The following is a 19409-nucleotide window of genomic DNA, read 5'->3' as shown; positions in this document are numbered from 1 at the left end:
AAACAGCTTAAAGCTTTATGAACAAGCCCACTATAAAGAGAAGACCACACGGGGGGGGGGGGCCTTGACAATATAATTCACAGGGACAAAATGCCTTGATATATACTGTTTAGACTACGGGAATTATTGTATAAAGCTGATAGTTTTGTCATTTTGCTTAGCACACACATCACATTACCTGAATTCCCTTTTTTTTTTTTTTTTTTTTTTTTATAGGGCATAAATAAGATGTAAAGTGACACCACTGAACATAGCAAGGCCCATTCAGGGATTGCACTATATGAGAGGAAATGGACAGATGAGACCTGTATCAATGAACATTTTTCTTCTTCACACATCAAATAAAGACATCTCCAGAGCCGTTACTGTGGCATGCAATGCCATATTTTTTTGTAATTAATGAGTAAAGTGCAAGGTCCAGAGAGATTTCTTGGGAATCTGAGTGATTTGAGAACCCTTCTGTACCATAACTCACCACCTTAAATTTTCATAAGCTTTTGACATTTCAAAAATAATATGTATGCTGGGGCCAAGAGTTGATTTTTTTCCTATATGAATTCTTGTGTTTGTGGGTTGTAGTTTTTTTTTTTTTTTTAGAGTAGAGTTAGCCCAGAATTGCTTTTGCAGCAATAAAAGGCGATTTTATTGAAGATCAACTTTATTGCTACTGAACACAATGTATTTATTATCTACTTTTATTTTCTCTGAGGAAAATCTCAGAGAGAAAAGGAAATCTCTGCAAGTCTCTACATTCCAAAAGTTTTCTTCAGCGCACTAATAGCACCACGGATATCACATCCACATCCATAAAGAATTTTGAGGGCAGCCCGGGTGGCTCAGTGGTTTAGCGCCGCCTTCAGCCCAGGGCGTGATCCTGGAGACCGGGATCAAGTCCCATGTCCGGCTCCCTGCATGGAGCTTGCTTCTCCCTCTGCCTGTGTCTCTGCCTCTCTCTCTGTGTCTCTTATGAATAAATAAAAAAACAATTTAAAAAAAGAATTTTGAGCTCTATAATTGCCCAGTTAGGGTGGGTAATATTAATTTCCTTTTCTAGATAAAGACAGTATCCTTCAGTGATGCAACAGGTTACTAGATAGTCAGTTACTAGATAGTAGAAGGACTTGAGATTCACTGTTGCCTATTCTTGGCACTACAGCACCATGGCTCCACTGGAAATAAAAGGGCTTCTGAGATTACAAACCAAATTTAGGATAGAGGGTTACGACCCATTTCTCTCCACATATCACTTGTTGCCTTGGAGTGGGTATGACTCCAGTGTCAGCTCTTCAAACTTCATTCTGTTCCTTTGTGGAAAGTTCCTGATCATTCTGAATCTTTCCGCTCTTTCTTCCCACATTGGGATAGCAGAAGGCTGATAAAAACAGTAGACTGAGTTCACGGGCAAGTTTTAATCACTGTTTTTGTATAACTGAAGGCAGGTGGCCAAGTGGGTAATACCATAATCGGTGAAAATCAGTAATTCCTAGGAAGAGTTCCCAAGACAGAAGGGCCAAGAAAAATGGGAATTTGCTTATATCCTTGCTGGCTTAGGTCCATAGATTTGTATAAAATGAGCATACTTTAAAAGCTCCTTTTAATACTTTACCCACAGAACAGAATTCACCATAATCCAGCTCCCTTGTGGATCTGGGTAAAGAGATTTATTTGCTGCGTTGCCAAATGGAGTCCATTATAAGACCACTTCATAGAATTTCACCCCTTTTTTATTTTCCCCACCCCCACTCACCCCTCACAATATCGCAAGAAAATATCTATGTGTAGAGGACAAGTAATTCAGGAAATTTCCCGAAGGTATTTTTTGTTCATTATTCTTTGCATAAAATGTATCACAAAGGTCATGAGAAAATTGAAATGACAGTATCATATATTACCAACCTTTAGTGTACAACGTCTTACCTGTTTTCCGTGGGTCTCCTCTTTATTTTCTTCACACGGTTGAGTAAGGTGAAGGACAAAGGTGTGTCATTAGAGAAAACTTATCTTGGCAATTAGCAGTGGTAGAAAAGGAAATGTCAGGGAGAGAAGGAAAGTGCAGTAACATTTAACAACTAGCAGCAACTCTGGCAATATGATCCCAATTAAGCCCTTCAGGGTCTGTTATTCTTTGGTCCCACACAGCTAGTTCTGCCCAGGCAAAAAGAAGGGGGCAGGTTAGGTAATTATATGGATAATGTAAAAATTCTTTTCAGCTCCTGATTTCTTCCTTTTGGGAAAAAATAAGAAGAGAAAAGTTGGTCCTTAACTTTTCCTTTCCACTAACATCTGTATTGCTTGAGTGTGTGTGTGTGTGTGTGTGTGTATTCACATAAACTGGACATATCTTGTCCTATTGTTTCTATGATATTAGGTGTAGATGGATAGAGCATACATTTGTAATGGCCAAGCTGAGCATATTATTATTATTATTATCATCATTATCATCATAGTTTTTTTTTTTAAGATGGAGAGGGAGAGCATGCACATGAGTCAGGGGAGCAGCAGAAGAAGGAGAGAGAGAATTGACCCAAGGCTCGATCCCACGACCCTGAGACAATGACCTGAGCTAAAATCAAGAGTCAGGGGCTTAATTGACTGAGCCACCCAGGTGCCCCCAAGCTGAGCACATTATATACAAGTCCCCCTACTTATCATATGCATTTTCCTCCTAATAGTGGAAGGAGGGAGTCAGTGATGATACGTATCTATCAGTAGTTATCCAAGAGTCATAGCTAGAGCAGCTCCAGTTTTTTCTTTTTTTTCCCCTTATGCTGTTAAGACAATAGCTCACCTTTGAAAGGTGGTGATTCTGAAGGTTTGATAAGATATATGAATAAAAGTCACTTGCCTTTTCCAATTGTTTTGAATAAATAAATGTTAACAGAGTTCATAGCTCCCTCACTACTTAAGCTTTCAGAGGCTTTGCACTATAACTGACAACCCTGGAACATTTTGAGAAGGGAAAAAACACCTTGTGCTTTTTCAACAAAATAAGGGAGATGGACTCTATCTTCAGGCCATGGGAAATACATACAGTATTTAGGGTAATGAATTTACTTCACATGGGTGAAGGTATTATTTCCCTGTTCTTGTTTTTACTGATTTTTTAACTGCTGAGATAAATGCATCTTTCAGCATTATCATTCAGCATGCCATAAATCATATTACATTATGTGTGACTGGTTGGAATTATTGAATAATAATCAAAGTAGACATGTCCAGAATGCCAGGTGGCAGTTTTCCAATCCTGCCTCCTATTTCCTGGAGCTTGTGTGGACTAGAAGAGGCAGCAGAAATGGAGGGAAAAAGCAAGATAAGTAGGATCAATGAATAAATATCCAATGGGGTAGTGGCACATTCAAGGAATCATAATTTATATTTCTTATGAATTTTTTCAGTGTAGCAGAAATTAACCTAGAAATGGTCATATCCTTGAAAAGGTATAACCTTAGTCTCTGAGGAAAACTGTCTTAGTTTCTCTCCTGTACATAGACCATTATAATCTGCCACTAGGCATTGTGGTTGAGCTGAAAATTCAAATTAAACATCTATGAGGGATTTTCAGGTAATAGAACTTTTGAGGAGCCACTCTAAGTAGTGGTCTCTAATCTTTGACAGTTTGTTAAGTAACAATGGTAGTTGTTTAGGACAATTATGAATTTAGGCTACTTTGGTTTGATATAGGCTGTTGTCCAGACTGTTAAGCATTTGAGAAGACTTTCTGTGATTAACTCCTGACATGCCTTCTCTGGTGTGTATTAGAAGATGTGTGCTCACCATAAACAACAACCAAATAAGAAACGTGGGGGTTATTTTATTAGTAGCTGGATAAGTGTTCAGTATCCTCTCATTGCAGGGCTTTTCTGGCAAGCTGTGCCAGAACATGTGGCCTGTCCCAGGAGACTCAGTGTCTGCTTTTCCAATCAGTGGTGTAGATAAGAATGGACAGTCTATCAAAGAACAGAATCTTCCATGCTTGCCTCATGGAAAAAGAAAGCATATTATTGAGCACCTCCTCTGCTCTAGGGACTGGGGAGAAAGTGGCAAGCAAAAGAGGCATTGTCCTTTACCTTTGTACACCTTATAACCTGGGCAGGGCACATAGGATGGAAGTATCCAGTAATGAGCAGGTTTTCTTCTGAGTATGCAAGATATCAGAGTTATATGGTAGTTTTCTTAAATTACCTGTGAGATATTTCATGCTCTCTTCTTTCTCTGGATTCAATATTAAGCATGATCTATGTCTGTGATTATCAAAATGATCCCTAGATCACAGCATCTGCATCACCTGGGAACTCAACAGACATGCCAATTCTAGAGCCCTACTCAGAATCAGAAATGCTGGGTTGACATAAGGCAATCTGTCCTTAACAAGCCTTGCAGATGATTCTGAAGCATGCTAAAGCTTGAGAAACACTGTTCTAGCCTAGTGCTTTTCAAAATTAATGGGCACATGAAACTCCTGTGGATCCTGTTAAAATGAAGCCTGAGTCAGCAGAAGAGCCTAAAGTTTGGAGGATTTCTAACATGCTCTTAGGTGATGCCAATGTTGCAGGCCTTGGCACCACACTGTGAATAGCAAGGGTTTGGGTGTCCTTGTTGCTATTGACGTGTAGTTTGGAGAGTTTTAGCCTGAAGAAGGAAATATTAATCTTCTTTCCTCTGGACACCTATAGACATTGAAATCTGTTTCTATTACATCATTTGTTATCTTCTGTAATTATTTGTTTGCATTTATTTTCCATTGGTCTTTCAGCTTGTTGAAGGCAGAAAGAATACCTTTGTTTGCTGCAATTCTAAGTGCCTGGCATATAGAAGACCCTTGATAATGGGCAATAGAGCAAGATTCTGATATCTATATCCATGTAGCCTGTCAACAAGAGATGTATTAAAACTCTTTGCAAGTAATTTCTATGTTATTTATTTGGCAACCTCCTGACAGTTGTTTACTGCCAGCTTATGATGGACTAGTTAAATCCAGAGGCTGAGATCCTTCAAGCACAGCTAAAGTAAGATGAACTTTTTGTCTTAAATAGCTATATGTCTAGTGGAGAGTGGGAGTGAAATAAAGCTGATTTTGGTCTGGCTCCTGGTGGACAGTAGCTAAGGGATTGTCATTAGCTTTACTTTTTGAGTTAAAGATTGTCAGTCCCCAGGGGAAAATCTGATTCTAGTGTGGAGAGTTTAGCATTCTGTCTTGAAAAGACTACTCTCATTTTACCCATGACAGAGGCTGGAATTCTTTTCTCCATCTGTTCAGAATAATATGGTGAATATTGTGGATCATCTCATTTGTGGCCTGTTTCTCCTTAGTCAATTATTGATAAGGATACTTTTTTTTTTTTCATGCTCTCTCATATTTTCACAGACTAGCACTCAGTTCTGGCTAGTCTGTGAAAATATCTACTATTATAGTCTAAAGAACTCTGGTGGCTAGGGAGGTCACCTCTCCATTGTACCATCTCTCTCATGTGCTCAGAGGAATTCTAATAGTGTGAAGACGGACATCACTGAGGTGATGGCACTGGGAAAAGGGTAGGGATATCTGGTAATATGCAGTTGAAGCAATTTTCTCTTCATTCAGTGGGAAACCTAGTGGAAGAATTAGATCACTTGTCTTTGGAGAAAGCAAGTTGCCCATTAAAAGGGGCCAGTTGGTAAGAATTTAGTGAAGAATATAAAGCAAAGCTAAGTGGTGTAAGCTTACCGATCCCGAGTTAAATGCAGGTTAAAGGCTTAACACATCTTCACAGATACAGATAGATATTTACTGCAGTTATACATTTCAATATATCTAATAAAGATCTCTAACACTAAGAGCAGTACCCAAAGTACTATTTACCAAAAGACCTACATAAATGCATCTTTCTTCTACTTACTACAGAAAAACAGTAGGTCATATTGCATTTTCATTAGATGTTTAATTATCATAGGCCCTCACAAAACATTTTATCTACAACTTCTAAATTCATTTCACTTGGGATCACAGGAGTTAGTCTACTGGAATGATTTTTAGTAAAGTCTGGCTTTAAATTAGGACCGTCTGGCTTTTACAGATCAAGTAGCAAGTAGGAAATCTATTGTGCCATCCAGACCACCAGGACTATAAATTGATTTGAAGCTCTGGCCCCATGGAATGTATTCCTTTCTGGGCAGCTATCCAGAGACAGCAGTTTTGTAGTCATTCTCTCTCATTCCCAAATATTTCTTTTTCAAGATTATATTTTAAAACAAAATTTTTCTATTAATGTAAAAGAATCATCGGACAAAACATTATTACAGTTGTCAAAGGATATCTTGCTCTTGGGGGAATTATCGGTCGGGATCTAAACCTGAAAAAAACGTATCTAAAATCCCTCTTATCATCATTTTCCTATCTTTACCCTCAGAAAGGCAGCTGAGAACTGAAGGGGTAACCTTCCTTCTGGGGTTTCTAAGTAGGGTCTGGAGGCAGGAAGAATGATCTTCCTTGAAAAATGTGTTCATCATATGTCATCAGGAAACGGCAAATTAAAACAATAGATACCACTTCACCAGAGTGATCTAAATCTGAGACACTGACAGCATCAATGCTAGCGAAGATATGCTCTAAGAATAGTCTTTAAGGGGTGCCTGGGTGGCTCAACCGTTGAGCATCTGCCTTTTTTTTTTTAATTTTTTTTTAATTTTTATTTATTTATGATAGTCACAGAGAGACAGAGGCAGAGACACAGGCTCCATGCACCGGGAGCCCAATGTGGGATTCGATCCCGGGTCTCCAGGATCGCGCCCTGGGCCAAAGGCAGGCGCCAAACCGCTGCGCCACCCAGGGATCCCGAGCATCTGCCTTTGATTGAGGTTGTGATCCCTGGGTCCTGAGATCGAGTCCCCCACCGGGCTCCCCGTAGGGAGCCAGCTTCTCCCTCTGCCTCTGTCTCTGCCCCTCTCTCTGTGTCTCTCATGAATAAATAAATAAAATTTAAAAAAATAGTCTTTAAAAAATAAATAAGCCCAGAATAAAAAGAAAATCTATGATAATTTGATTTATGGCCCAGAGAATTAAACACTTGTTTGATTATGAAACAAAAGAATAGTAACTGCAGATACTGGCTGGTCCTCACAGGGTCAGAGACCAGGGTGATTAAGTTTTAGCTCTTAAAAATGATGGATCATGAAGATTAATAGATAACGTGTTCTACCTTTTCCAGAACAGGGTACAGGCCAGCTTGCTAATTACTGGATGGGCAAAGAAATAGATGGCACTCAGTTCTGGAAAACATCATCCCTCCAACCATTCACTCATTCTGAAAGTTTTTGTTGACTAAACAAGTGAAGGAATGCCAATTAGGTGGCATAACCACATTCTGCAGCCACTTAGAACACATCTCGAAGCAGCCTTTTCCATATGAGAGCACCTTTGCAGAAAGCCTATCCAGCCATTAGGAAAAACCAGGAAAGCTAGCAGCTGCTTAAATTTGGGCAGGCTCTGATGATTTATTCTGATGCAATAAGCAATAGAATCTAAATGAGGTATGGGAGGCAAAGAAATAAGGAAAGTTTGGCATCTCCGCCTATCCGGAAGCCTCCTCTCATCGTTAGTGTGAGAAAAGGAAATGGTATTTTTATTTTCATTAAAATGCAACAAGCATCAAAGTCAGAAAATAGATCATTTTTCTCATGGCTAGAAGCATACGGAAGCAGATGAGTGGCTGCATTCTGCTGGGTGTTGCTGGGGGCTTTTCTAACACAGATCTACGACTGCTGTGAGCTCAAAGTTGCAGGGAAGAGGAGACGAGGTTGAAGACTAGGTTGGTCACTTTCCAAGCAGGACAAACACTCAGCTAATTCTAAAAGATCCTCCCTCCCTTCCTTCTACAAGTCTGTGCTGAATGTCTTCTATGTACCAGGGGCATTTATTAGCACTAGAGACAAGAAGGTGAGCAAAATGTGGCCACACTTAGGTTGCTCACAATCTAATGGAAGAGACAGATAGATACTCAAGCAACTGCACCAGTGTTAGAGTACCACATGTAAGGGCTCTAAGAGCATTTTCAGAAAGGGCATTTATTCTGACTTGGGGAGTTCAGAGAAGGCTTTGTAGATGAGATGACACCTAGGTTGATATCCAAAGGGTGAATAACCCAGGTGATACCCCAGGAGTGTGGACAGAAGAGGGGGGCAGGGGAGCAGGGTGGGGGCAGCAGATGATGGTATTGGAAGACTTCCCAGCACGTTCAGAAACCTAGAGGAAAAAGAGAACAGGGCACATTGGGAAGCAGCAAGTAATGCAGTGAGGCTGACGCGTGTTCTAGGATGAGGGGAATAAGGCTGAAGAGATAAGAAAAGACCCTCATAAATCATGCAAAGGTGTTTGAATTGCATCAAAGAGTCTCAAAGCCTCCACTCTGGACAAGCTTAGAACTTCTACATTATGTAGATCCCATGGGATAAAGACCACACCACACACATGGCACCTCTCAGTTACTTCAAGGCACTAAAGTGATCTGTTTATATTTCCGTTCACCCCGAATTGATTATCCATTTCTGAAGGGCAAAGAACAGCTTTTTAAATGTCTGTATTTCCCAATAGAAAATAACCTACTGGGGGCTGCTATGTCAAGGCTGGAACCCAGGCAAAGACGCATAGGCAAAAACTTTAGTCAAACCCAAAGAGGACAGCCACCCACCTTGCCACCATTCTGCGGTTTCCAAGCCTTTGGTGGATAATAACTACAGTAAGTGAACAGGCAGTAATTGGTTCTTTGGACAACACTGCACATTTCTCTGCCCTTTTAATACATCAATTAAAATAATGATGCCAGTTACCAACACAATGTCAGTGCATCAATGCCAGCCTTTTTATGACAGGGTCAACATTTTCCACCAAATAGCAAAATTATGAATCAATCCCTTGCAAATGTTTTAAAAGGTAACTAGTTATGGTGACATGGTAGCTGCACGTGGGGTGAACATCGCATAACATATAGAGAAGTTATCACTATGTTGTATACTTGAGGCTAATGTGATGTGTGTCAACTATACTCAAATTTAAAAAATTAAATTAATAAGGTAACTATGTGAGAACAATTATGATTTAGAGATCTTTCAGTATCATAGAACAACCAGGTGGGGAAAGGAAGTAGGATACATAGCAACAGTCTTAAGAGAGCAGAAAGCTGTTTGTAGGAAGGGTCATTCATATGTTCATTCAGACAGTTATAAAACCTCTATTTGCACAGGTTATAGAGATTCAAAGACAAATAAGGCACTGATGCTGCCCACCAGGATCTCACAGGATTGAGAGGTGTGATGGTGGAGTGCGGAGGTGAGTCATGACAACACAATATGGTAAATACCATGATAAACACAAGCCAAAGGTGTTGAGAAGGTGTGGGGGAGGTAAGTGAAGGAGCCTGGAGTGTGTTGTGGGTTGAATGATGGCCCCTCCCAAAGGTATGTCCATCCAGAACCTGTAAATGTGATCTTATTTGGAAAAGAGGTCTTCACAGGTGTAATTGAGCCTCTGGGATGAGATCATCTGGATTAGGGTAGGTCTTAATCCAATGACAGTCCCTAGAATGGACAGAAGACATGGACACAGGGAAAAAGGCCATGCAAAGATGGAGGCAGAGATTAGAGTTTTATTTCCAAAGCCAAAGAATGCCTACAGCCACCAGAAGCTAGAAGAGGCAAAGACAGACTGTCCTCTGGAGCCTCCAGAGGAAGTGTGGCCATCTCCGTATCTTGATTTCAGATTTCTGGTCTCCAGAGCTCTAAGAGAATAAATTTCTGTTGCAATAAGCCATTCAGTTGTTGGTAATTTGCTACAGTTACCTAAGAAGCTAATACAGGGTGGAAACTGGGAAAAGTCAAGGAACACTTCTGGAAGAGATCGTGCCTGAATGACGTCCTAAAGGCAGAGCTAGAATGACCAGCTGGAGTGATCCAGGAGTGCAAATAGGAGGAAGATGGATGGGACTCCTTGGTGGCTCAGCAGTTGATCGTCTGCCTTTAGCTCAGGTCGTGATCCCGGGGGTCCTGGGATTGAGTCCCGTATCAGGCTCCCTAGCAAGGTGACTGCTTCTCCCTCTGCCTGTGTCTCTGCCTCTCTGTCTGTGTCTCTCATGAATAAATAAATAAATCTTAAAAAAAGGAGGAAGATGGAAAAGGGGTAGGAATGGAAGGGCAAGTGATAAGGTATTCAAGGAAAGGTCTTGAAAAATTCAATGCGCCATCTTAAAAATGTACTTGTGTCTGATTATCTCATGGTTGAGTCGACATGGCCACAGCAGAAAGGGTTACACGCAGACATATATCTCCAAAAAGTTTCTTTGGATAAATAGGTTTAGAAGATAATGTAATGTATACCCTATCAGTAATTTAGAGATCCAAGGTCCACATAAGCATACTGACAACTCAGAGAAATTCTGCACTCTCTTTCCCCTAGAGTCTCAACCATCTTTGTCTTTGTGTGTCTGTGTGTGAAATACTCACTAACAGCTCAAGCAAAACAGCACTTCCAGAGTACGTTTGGGAAACACTGATCATGTCTGGAGGAAGTTGGGAAAGACTCTCCACTCCTTCCTCACAGAAAACCATACTGACAGGGCTCTTGTAATTTAAAAATAGTTTTGTAATTATGTGATTTGGGGGGGTAATCTTAAACAATGCTGTAAGTTTTGGGGGCTGCCTGAATGGCTCAGTTGGTTAAGGATCTACCTTTGGCATAAGTCATGATCTCAGGGTCCTGAGATCAAACCCCACATGGGGCTGCCTGCTCATCATGGGGAGGCACACGGAGGGGCCCCACATGGGGAGCCTGCTTCTCCTTTTCCCACTGCTGCGCCCCTGCTTCTGCTCTTTTTCTCTCTCTCTCTCTGTCAAATAAATATATGAAATCTTTAAAAAAAATACTGTAAATTTTTGTAATTAACCTTATAATTTCAAGGGGTATTTCTTTGTAGTAGGCAAAACATTAATAATTTGCTTTTGGGAATTTACCCTTTAGGCTTGATTCTTCACTGACACCTTAGAAAGTGTGAAGAGCTGATCCTTTCTGCAAAATGAGTTTAGATCAGGACTAGTATGTATCCAGAGAAGAGGGAAAGGGTCAGCCTCAAGGTGATGATGCAGTGGATGGGCAGTGAGAATGCTGGTGAGAAGTCCTATGAGAATGACACTTCTCCAAGTCTCCGGGATCTGGTGTGGCTCCCAAACACACAGGTATTTGCTCAGTGCAATTTGTCTTGTAGCTGTCTCTCCTCTGCCCTTTTATTTCTTCCTGTCCCTAAACTTCTGCTTTGGGGCCATGCAGGCAGCCCCTATAACATATCCGAGAGAACTATCTCCGTGATTAAGTCCTGGGAGCAAGACACATACCTGGGGCCTGGCCATCTGCCCTGGCTTTTCCTAGGATACTGCGTTTTTCCCTCAGGGTAGGCAGAGGAACATGAATGATTTACTTTCAGAGGATGACCTTTCCGGATAAGTTCTGTTTGGCCAAAGCAAATTGTAAGCATGCATTGATTAAGCTAGAGATAATTTGAAAAAAAAAAAAAAAAAGTTTTATTTAAATAACAACAACAAGACCCCAACCCAATCAGTGCCTGAAACCTACACTTTATGATGGTAACTTAAGTGGAAATAAATGCTGCCTGGCACCTCAGAGCCACTCATGAGCACTCCCAGATCAGGGTCCCCAGTTTTGTTCATAATGGGGCTTCTGGAATCTTTTTTTTTTTTTTTTTTTTAAGATTTTATTTAGTCATTTGAGACAGAGAGATACCGAGAAAAAGAAATAGAGAGCACAAGTAGGGGGAGCAGACTTCCTGCTGAGCAGTAAGCCTGACATTAGGGCTCCATCCCAGGACCCCGGGATCATGACTGGGGCTAAGGCAGACACTTAACCACCTGAGCCACCCAGGTGCCCTGAGCTTCTGGAATCTTAACCAAAAGCAATTTATGGAAAGAAATTTCTTCCATGAGAAACATTCAAAGCTATTACAATCTGATGTGTTCTCTCTCTTTCTCAATTTCTCTCTCTCTCTCTCTAGCATAGCTTTAGCTGTGTGCTTGTTTGTTTTATAGATTAGGCCTGATTTTAAAGTATCTGTAAATCTTTCCCTAAGTAAAGGACAGTTTGCTGATCTGTATGCAAATGATATACTTGCCTGCCTTAAAAATTTAAGATTGACTTTGAATTGACCCCGTGCTTTATCCCTCAGTGGAGAAAAATGAAAGGATATTTATAATACCTATGGACATTGTGTACGATACCAGTGGGAGTTTTCTTCAACAGTAGATGAATAACAGAAACATGGGCAGACTAAAATGGGGCAGATATACGCAAAAGGCTGATTGAAACTGATTTACATAGCTGGATATTAGTTACCGAAGCTCTCTGTGGCTTCTCCCTGGCAGATACCAAAAATACTATAATTTTCTACAAAAATAAAGAATATAAAACTGAAAGAAGCACACAGATAACATACCAGTCGAGCCCACAAAAGTTTATAGTACAAATTTCATTTTCTTTCTTCTAAATATATCATAATTTTGAGGACACCATGAGCAATTTTTACAATGACATTTTTTTCCCACCTGGGGGTAAGCCACAAAAATCTCACTCAGGTTAGAGGTGCACGTGCTTCAGAGTCCACACTGCACCGCACATCCATCTTTGCCATCAGCAGAGACTTTCTTTGTTTTGTTTTTTGCATCTTTTTCCCCCCACATTGCCTTAAAAATTAAAATAGAGCAGAACATTGACCTGGGATGAAATATGGATTTTTTTTACGCTTCCCTCAAACTCAAATTTTATTAAGCTTATTGAAAATAAGATCACTTCACTTAAAAATGCCAGAGAAACCCAAAGGATAAAATTGCAGATTAACATACCTATTCTTATCCTACAACAAACATATTTCATTCCAAACCTCAATGATTTCTTGGACCACACTATTTCGGAGCTACATATTTTTAGTGTTTCGTTTGTATTTCCACAGTAGCATGGTAACTGTCCCATGCTCTCAAATGAGAGTGTTGAAATTCTCCCAAATGACTGCTGAAGTGGCAGGAGCCAGGGTCTTCATATCCTGAGGGTTGCATGTTAAATCTTTTCCCTAGAAGTTATGTATTCGTTGGCTCACAGTGGAGTGATAGAAAGTCTGAGGCTGAGCATCACAACAGGTTGCAGACAGACTTCATTGAAGAACTGATGAAAGACAGTGCTCTCCTTTCTTTGCCCTTTGACTCCCTCCATGAGATCCTGCTAGCATCCCCTCCAGAGAGCTCTTTTCTGATCCTTCATTTGTCAGGAAGCTCTGTGATGTCAGTTTCATTCACTGGTGGTGGGCTCTCAATGAGTGTGGTGTTATTGAATGAGTAAATGAATGAATGAATCATTTTTTATTCCAGTTTGGAGAGACTCATTGGAAAGAAAGATGAATGGGGGTGAAATGGGTTATTCGGTATGGACAGATCTTTTTGGCAATTTTTGGCAATTTTCTAAAAGAAAGAAAATGAATCATGCTTGCGTCTCACAAGCCCCGTCTTTTCTTCATAGGGCAGGTGGGAAGAAAGTGGTGAGGTGAAGTTGACACTTGTGTTAGGAGAAGAATAATGATAGGTGGCAGGAGAGGAATAGATAGAACCTTCTGGTAGAAATCAAATACCTTCCTAATACCTTCCCACCTGTTCTGGCCTGATGTCATGATTGAGGGCAAAGGGTGATTCAGGAGGAAAATTACTAGGGCATTATGGTGTATTCTATAGCAGAAAGTAAAGAAATCAAGGTGTCTAGTGGAAATTAAAAAGATCAGTTCGTAGTATGCACAGAAGTAAAGGACAGATTCATTTTTGCCATTCAGATCTAAGTCTTTCATCCCCACCTCTTTGGTATTTTTTATTGACTGTATACTCTGTGGCACATAAGCAATCTGAAAATGGTAGGCCATTCTGAACTGTGCACTTATTTTAAATTTGTATGTTTGTATCAAATTAAAAGGTTCATTTTTAGAGGGTTGTTAATAGAAATTGGGGAGCAACTTTTGAGTATCTTCAGTCTCCTGAAAGGACATTGGATTCTACGTTAGATAAGCCACCAATATTGTCCACGCCATCTCTTTAACATTGCATGCTTCCTTTTGTACTTAAGTGTTTCTCACAATATATAGAACCAATGTAAATAAATTTTTGTGGGAGAAAAATTCTGGATTTGGCAAGCCTGTTGATTTCCTGCCAGCACTGCGGGGCAGGTCATAAAGCTACAGTCCTTGAGGTGGGAGCTCAGGCTTCCTGGTTCTTAGGTGAGCTAATTTGGACCCAAAATAGCCCTTCCTCTATCTTTCAGTGGGTTTTTCGGTGGTGAATGGGAGAGAATAGGAAATCAAAGGGGAACCAGGTTGCCCTCTGTGTAGGAAAGAACTTAGGATTCTTCTATCAATGCTGTGCTCAATAAAAGGAATAAAATTCCTTCATGCTTCCTTCTGGAATGATGATCACAATATGCTCTGTCTCATGGGTCACCATGTCCTTATTTGGAGAGGTGAAGAGCGAAATAATGTGTTCCCTTTCTTTGGGGAATTTCTACTGTATGGCATTTCTTTCATTAGGAAGTAAGAGACTTTGATCTCTATTAATGGGAATCTGGCATCATTATTCAGCTGCAGAAAAATTAAAAAGTTTTACCAAGGCTTTGTAGCTCTTCCTAAACAGAATCAGGCGGCCACCTTCCTACTCTGCCTGTGCATGGAGTGGTTGCAAGGAATGGAAATGCCAGGTTCAACGTAAGAGGGATCTAGAGCCTCTCACTGTGGTTCTACATCTCTTAACCTTCAAGAAAGAAAGGAAAAAGCACAACACAACAGCAGCCCCTGACATCCAGAAACTAGCCTGATGCTCACAGCCAGACCTCAGTATTGTTAGAAGTTGGCCCAGTGCTCACAGCTATACTGTGTCATTCTCCTGTTGGACATAAACAATCTCACTGAGTGCCAGTATCAGGCAAGATCACTTTCAGCCTATGATCAAATACGAATGCTCAGGACCTTGTAATTTTGTCAGGCACAGAGAAAAATAAATTCACCGTGGAACCCACAAAATACCAAACATTCCCTCTCTTGGTTAATATGAGGAGCTACTACTTTTATACCAATTACAGCTTGATCCTCCTTCTAGTCTGCCCTCCCTATAGATAAGACTTATTGAGAGAGCCGACTATACAATCGTCACCACTTTCAGACAGCCTTCAATCCTGAAAGAGCTCTTGCTTCCTTAGTCTCTCCTTTCAGATTATGAGTCCTTTCTAATAGTATCTTATTGAGATACCCACAGTTCCACATGGTGTGTACTCTCCCTTGCTAATAACCCCCCTAGCTTACTCATCCCTAGATGTGTTCTTGATGGACTTTGGCTGGAGTGAATTGACATTCCACTGTTCCTGAAGTATGGTACTTCTGCATTTGTTGAATACTTCAGGACTTTGGGCAGAGCTTTTCACATAGCTAGTGCTCAAGACACGATTCAGATAGAAGACTGATGCAGGTCATATGTGTATATATATATATATATCATTATAAATATTTATATATATACATCATATATATAATTATAAATATTTATTTCCAGTGATATGTCTGGCTTCAAGAAAGTCTATGTCAGGGATCCCTGGGTGGCGCAGCGGTTTAGCACCTGCATTTGGCCCAGGGCGCGATCCTGGAGATGTGGGATCAAATCCCACGTCGGGCTCCCAGTGCATGGAGCCTGCTTCTCCCTCTGCCTGTGTCTCTGCCTCTCTCCCTCTCACTGTGTGCCTACCATAAATAAATAAAAATTAAAAAAAAAAAAAGAAAGTCTGTGTCAGGGGTGCCTAGGTGGTGCAGTTGGTTGAGTGTCTAACTCTTGGTTTGGTTCAGGAATTGATCTTGGAGTTGTGGGATTGAGCTCCACATTGGGCTCCATGCTCAACGTGAAGTCTGCTGGAGACCCTCTCTGCTCTAGGATCTCGTTTTCCCCTCCTGCTCATGCTGTCTCTCTTTTCCTCTCTAAAATAGATAAATAAATCTTTAAAAAAGAAATAAAGAAAGTCTGTGTCAAAGGAGGGGATCCTGCTATTTGCAGCAACATGGATAGGCCTTGAGGATATTAGGCTAAATGAGATAAGTCAGACAAAGAAGGAAGGCACTGTATGATATCACTTATATGTGAAATCTAAAAGAGCTGAACTTGTAAAAACAGAGCGTAAAATGGTAATTACAAGCAGATGGGAGGGGGGATAGGAGAGATGTTGTTTAAGGGTATAATCATGCAGTGAATAGTAGATAAATCCTACATATCTAATGTACAATGTAGTGAATATAAGCAAATATACTCTATTATAACCGTCAGACTTGCTAAGAAACTAAAATTTAATTATCCAACTACTAAAAAGAAATAATTATGTGATGTGATAGAGGTGCTAATGATTGCTACAATGGCAAACATACTGCCATTATATAAATGTATTTATTTTATATAAATTTATATAAACATGCTATACAACTTAAATTTTCAGAATTCTATATGTCAAATATATATCAATAAAAAAAAAAGAAAGTCTGTATTGAGGATAGAAACAACATAATGAGAAATTGCTTATCTCATTCTTTTTTCTACTACATGGGAGATGTTTATCTTTTTTGTTGTTTCTCATAAGCTTATCACAATGGATTAGGAAAGTGCATTGCTTACTCAGCTGAGCCTTGGATGTATGGCCCACCTCTGTATCTAGGAATGATGGAGAAAGAGCTGAGAAGATGGCAACTGCCAGGCTAATGTTCATTTCACATTAACAACTTACTGAAGGGATTTGAGAGGCAGTGACTGAAAGCCTAGGCAAAGAGGGTTCATGGAAGCACAAGTCGTGGAAGCTGCATAGGTTAAAGGAATATCCTAGTCATGCCCATATTTGCTTGTATAGCACTGGTGGAGAGTAGAATTATAGAGCAGAATGGGCATTGATAAGAGAAATATATATATATATATATATATATATATATATATATATATATAGCTTCACGGAAGATGTGGAATCTAAGAGCAAGGTTTTAATGATTACAGTATAATTAAATGGAGTTGGTGTTTGCCATTGAGAAATGACTACATACATAGTAAAACAGATTCTGTGGCAGCAAGAAGTGACCTAGTTTTCCTTTGCCGGATTGCTCACTCTGCTACTTTTCACTGCTTCTCTAGTTATCCTTGGGTCACAGCTAAAGAATGTATCCCCTGGGCAAGTCTTTCCTAATCCATTAAACTAGATTAGATTCTCTCTGTAATAAATTTCATCCTTTCCCTTCCTTGCATAGCACTTATCACAGTTTTAATCTTAAATATATTTATGCAATTGCTTGCTTAGTATTGTCTTTCCTGTCAGACTGCAAGCTCCATGAGAGCAAGGTTTTCCCACCTAGCATCTTATCTGCTACATATAAATTGGATATTGATTGATAAATAAATTTATAAGCATAAATTCCCAATGGGGGGCTTTTAAACACTACTATACACTCCTAATAAAGATTGTGCTGTCTTCTTAAAGGTAATGAAGGGTGAACAGGTATTCATTGACATCAAAGGAGAGATATGAAGCCTATATCATACAACCTTACAATTTTGAGAATTGTTATTGAATAATTAGAGTTTCTGTTCTTGGCAACACCATAATGCCTCATGACAACTGAGTCCAAAGTTTGCATTTTCCATTTCAGGTCAGTTGAGCAAGAACCAAGTGAGTATCACTGACACAATAGCATAGCATACTCAGCTTCTCATGCACTAAAGGCTTTTTGTATTTGTTTGTAATCTCTATTCCTAGTGGCATAGTTCTTTGTAAAGAGTAAAAGTAAGGCATTTGTCTATGATGTGATTTTCAAACCATCTCTGGGGAAGTACAAGGTTTTGAATTTCCAAATTGTCAAAAAAATCTCTTTTAAAGCACAATAAACTACTAGAAAACTGAAATAAACAAAAAAATACATAAAATAGAAGCCTAAATTTTTTAGGCGCAACAAACAAAATTACTTTGGTTGATAAAAAAAAGTTTCTAGACACTCTCAACTGTGTATTTTCTCTGTTTTTCAGGCAACTTTACTTGTTCTATAACTGATACCTTACTGTTTGTAATGGCAGACAAATCTCAAGACGTGTATGAAACTTCCAGAAAACTGTTGTCTCTCTTGCCTGTAAAGGTAAGAAAATCATTTATATAAATATAAAAATATTTATACAATGCAATCTGAGAAGGTAACAGAATTGTTACAGTTTGGAGCTCCACATAGGTGTTTTTAAAATTTTCTATCAAATTATGAAATATTCAAAAATTCAATGAAAAATACTGAATAAACCTACAAAGGAGTGTGAAATGAATGGTCACATTTTATATTTGATCATGTTTTCAAAAGCCATATCCACTTTAAAAGGTAAAAGCATATTTCTTTTAAATCCAGGGCTTCCAGATCCACCGCCCTAGCATTTAAGTAAAAAGATATGGGTTGACCAGAGCACTATAATATATTGCTCTCTTACACTAAATATTAGATCATAAGGATCATAGATGTGATGGTATTGAATTGATTTTGTTAACTTGTGACCATTATGACAGGACACTTTATTTCATATCATTTGGTTTTATAGACAAAATATACCACTGGGATGAAATCAGATTTCCTCTGACAATCTATAGAGAAGGAAAGGTATGTTGGAGAACTACATTATCATAATTATGAGATTAAGAAAACCACACACACACAAACAGTGTCCAAGTTATCCAGCACTGGGAGACTGTAAAACTTGATTATTGCAAAGGTGGGTTGGCATATTAATTAAAAATAAGACTGACATTTGAAGCATATTTCAGATTTCATGGCAAATTTCATCATTCTAAATATAGTTTCAGATAATTATGACACATTTGGTGCTAAGCTATTTTAGAATTCAAAACACTTCCATCTTGGAATGGTTGCAGCAAATCAGGGTGTTTGATCAAGGCTGCAAGAAAAGAGAGCAGATTTAATATTCCAGGTCTCCTCATATTCTGCTTTTAGCTTTTATTTCCTGTGCAGGTTAAATTGGTAGAGTTATGCAAGGTGATGGCATTTTGAGTGCAAATGGATTTGACATTTTGAGTGTAAATAAGAATGGTTTGTCCTCTTGCAGTATAAGTCATTCCTCACCAGCAGTTAAAATAAAGTGAAAACCACAGAAATGTAGGGTTATTCATTTTCTTGCATACACACCAAGGGATTTTATATTCAGTTATTGCTATGAACATCATTTTACCCTTTTCTTTTCCGATGTATTGCTTCATTACAGGGATTGATAATGATATTTCTTCTGAATAACTATTATAGACATGTTTTTTCATCTATGGCTAGGAGCTAGGGATATATTTTACCTTT

At 39.3% G+C, this 19409-nt stretch overlaps 1 long non-coding RNA gene across 1 annotated transcript in view; it reads left to right on the top strand.

Moving 5' to 3' along the window:
* LOC112644700 (uncharacterized) overlaps window positions 1-19409 on the top strand; it is a 295980-nt gene that overhangs the window by 139797 nt on the left and 136774 nt on the right. Inside the window, exon 3 of the long non-coding RNA XR_007401034.1 lies at window positions 18094-18200. This is a non-coding gene — a long non-coding RNA (uncharacterized LOC112644700). The remainder of the gene's footprint in view (window positions 1-18093; window positions 18201-19409) is intronic.

Source organism: Canis lupus, chromosome 1 (genome assembly GCF_003254725.2).
Source record: "Canis lupus dingo isolate Sandy chromosome 1, ASM325472v2, whole genome shotgun sequence".
Lineage (NCBI taxonomy): Eukaryota > Metazoa > Chordata > Mammalia > Carnivora > Canidae > Canis > Canis lupus.
Note: the sequence above shows the minus strand (reverse complement) of the source record. Positions and strands in the feature narration are given on the sequence as shown.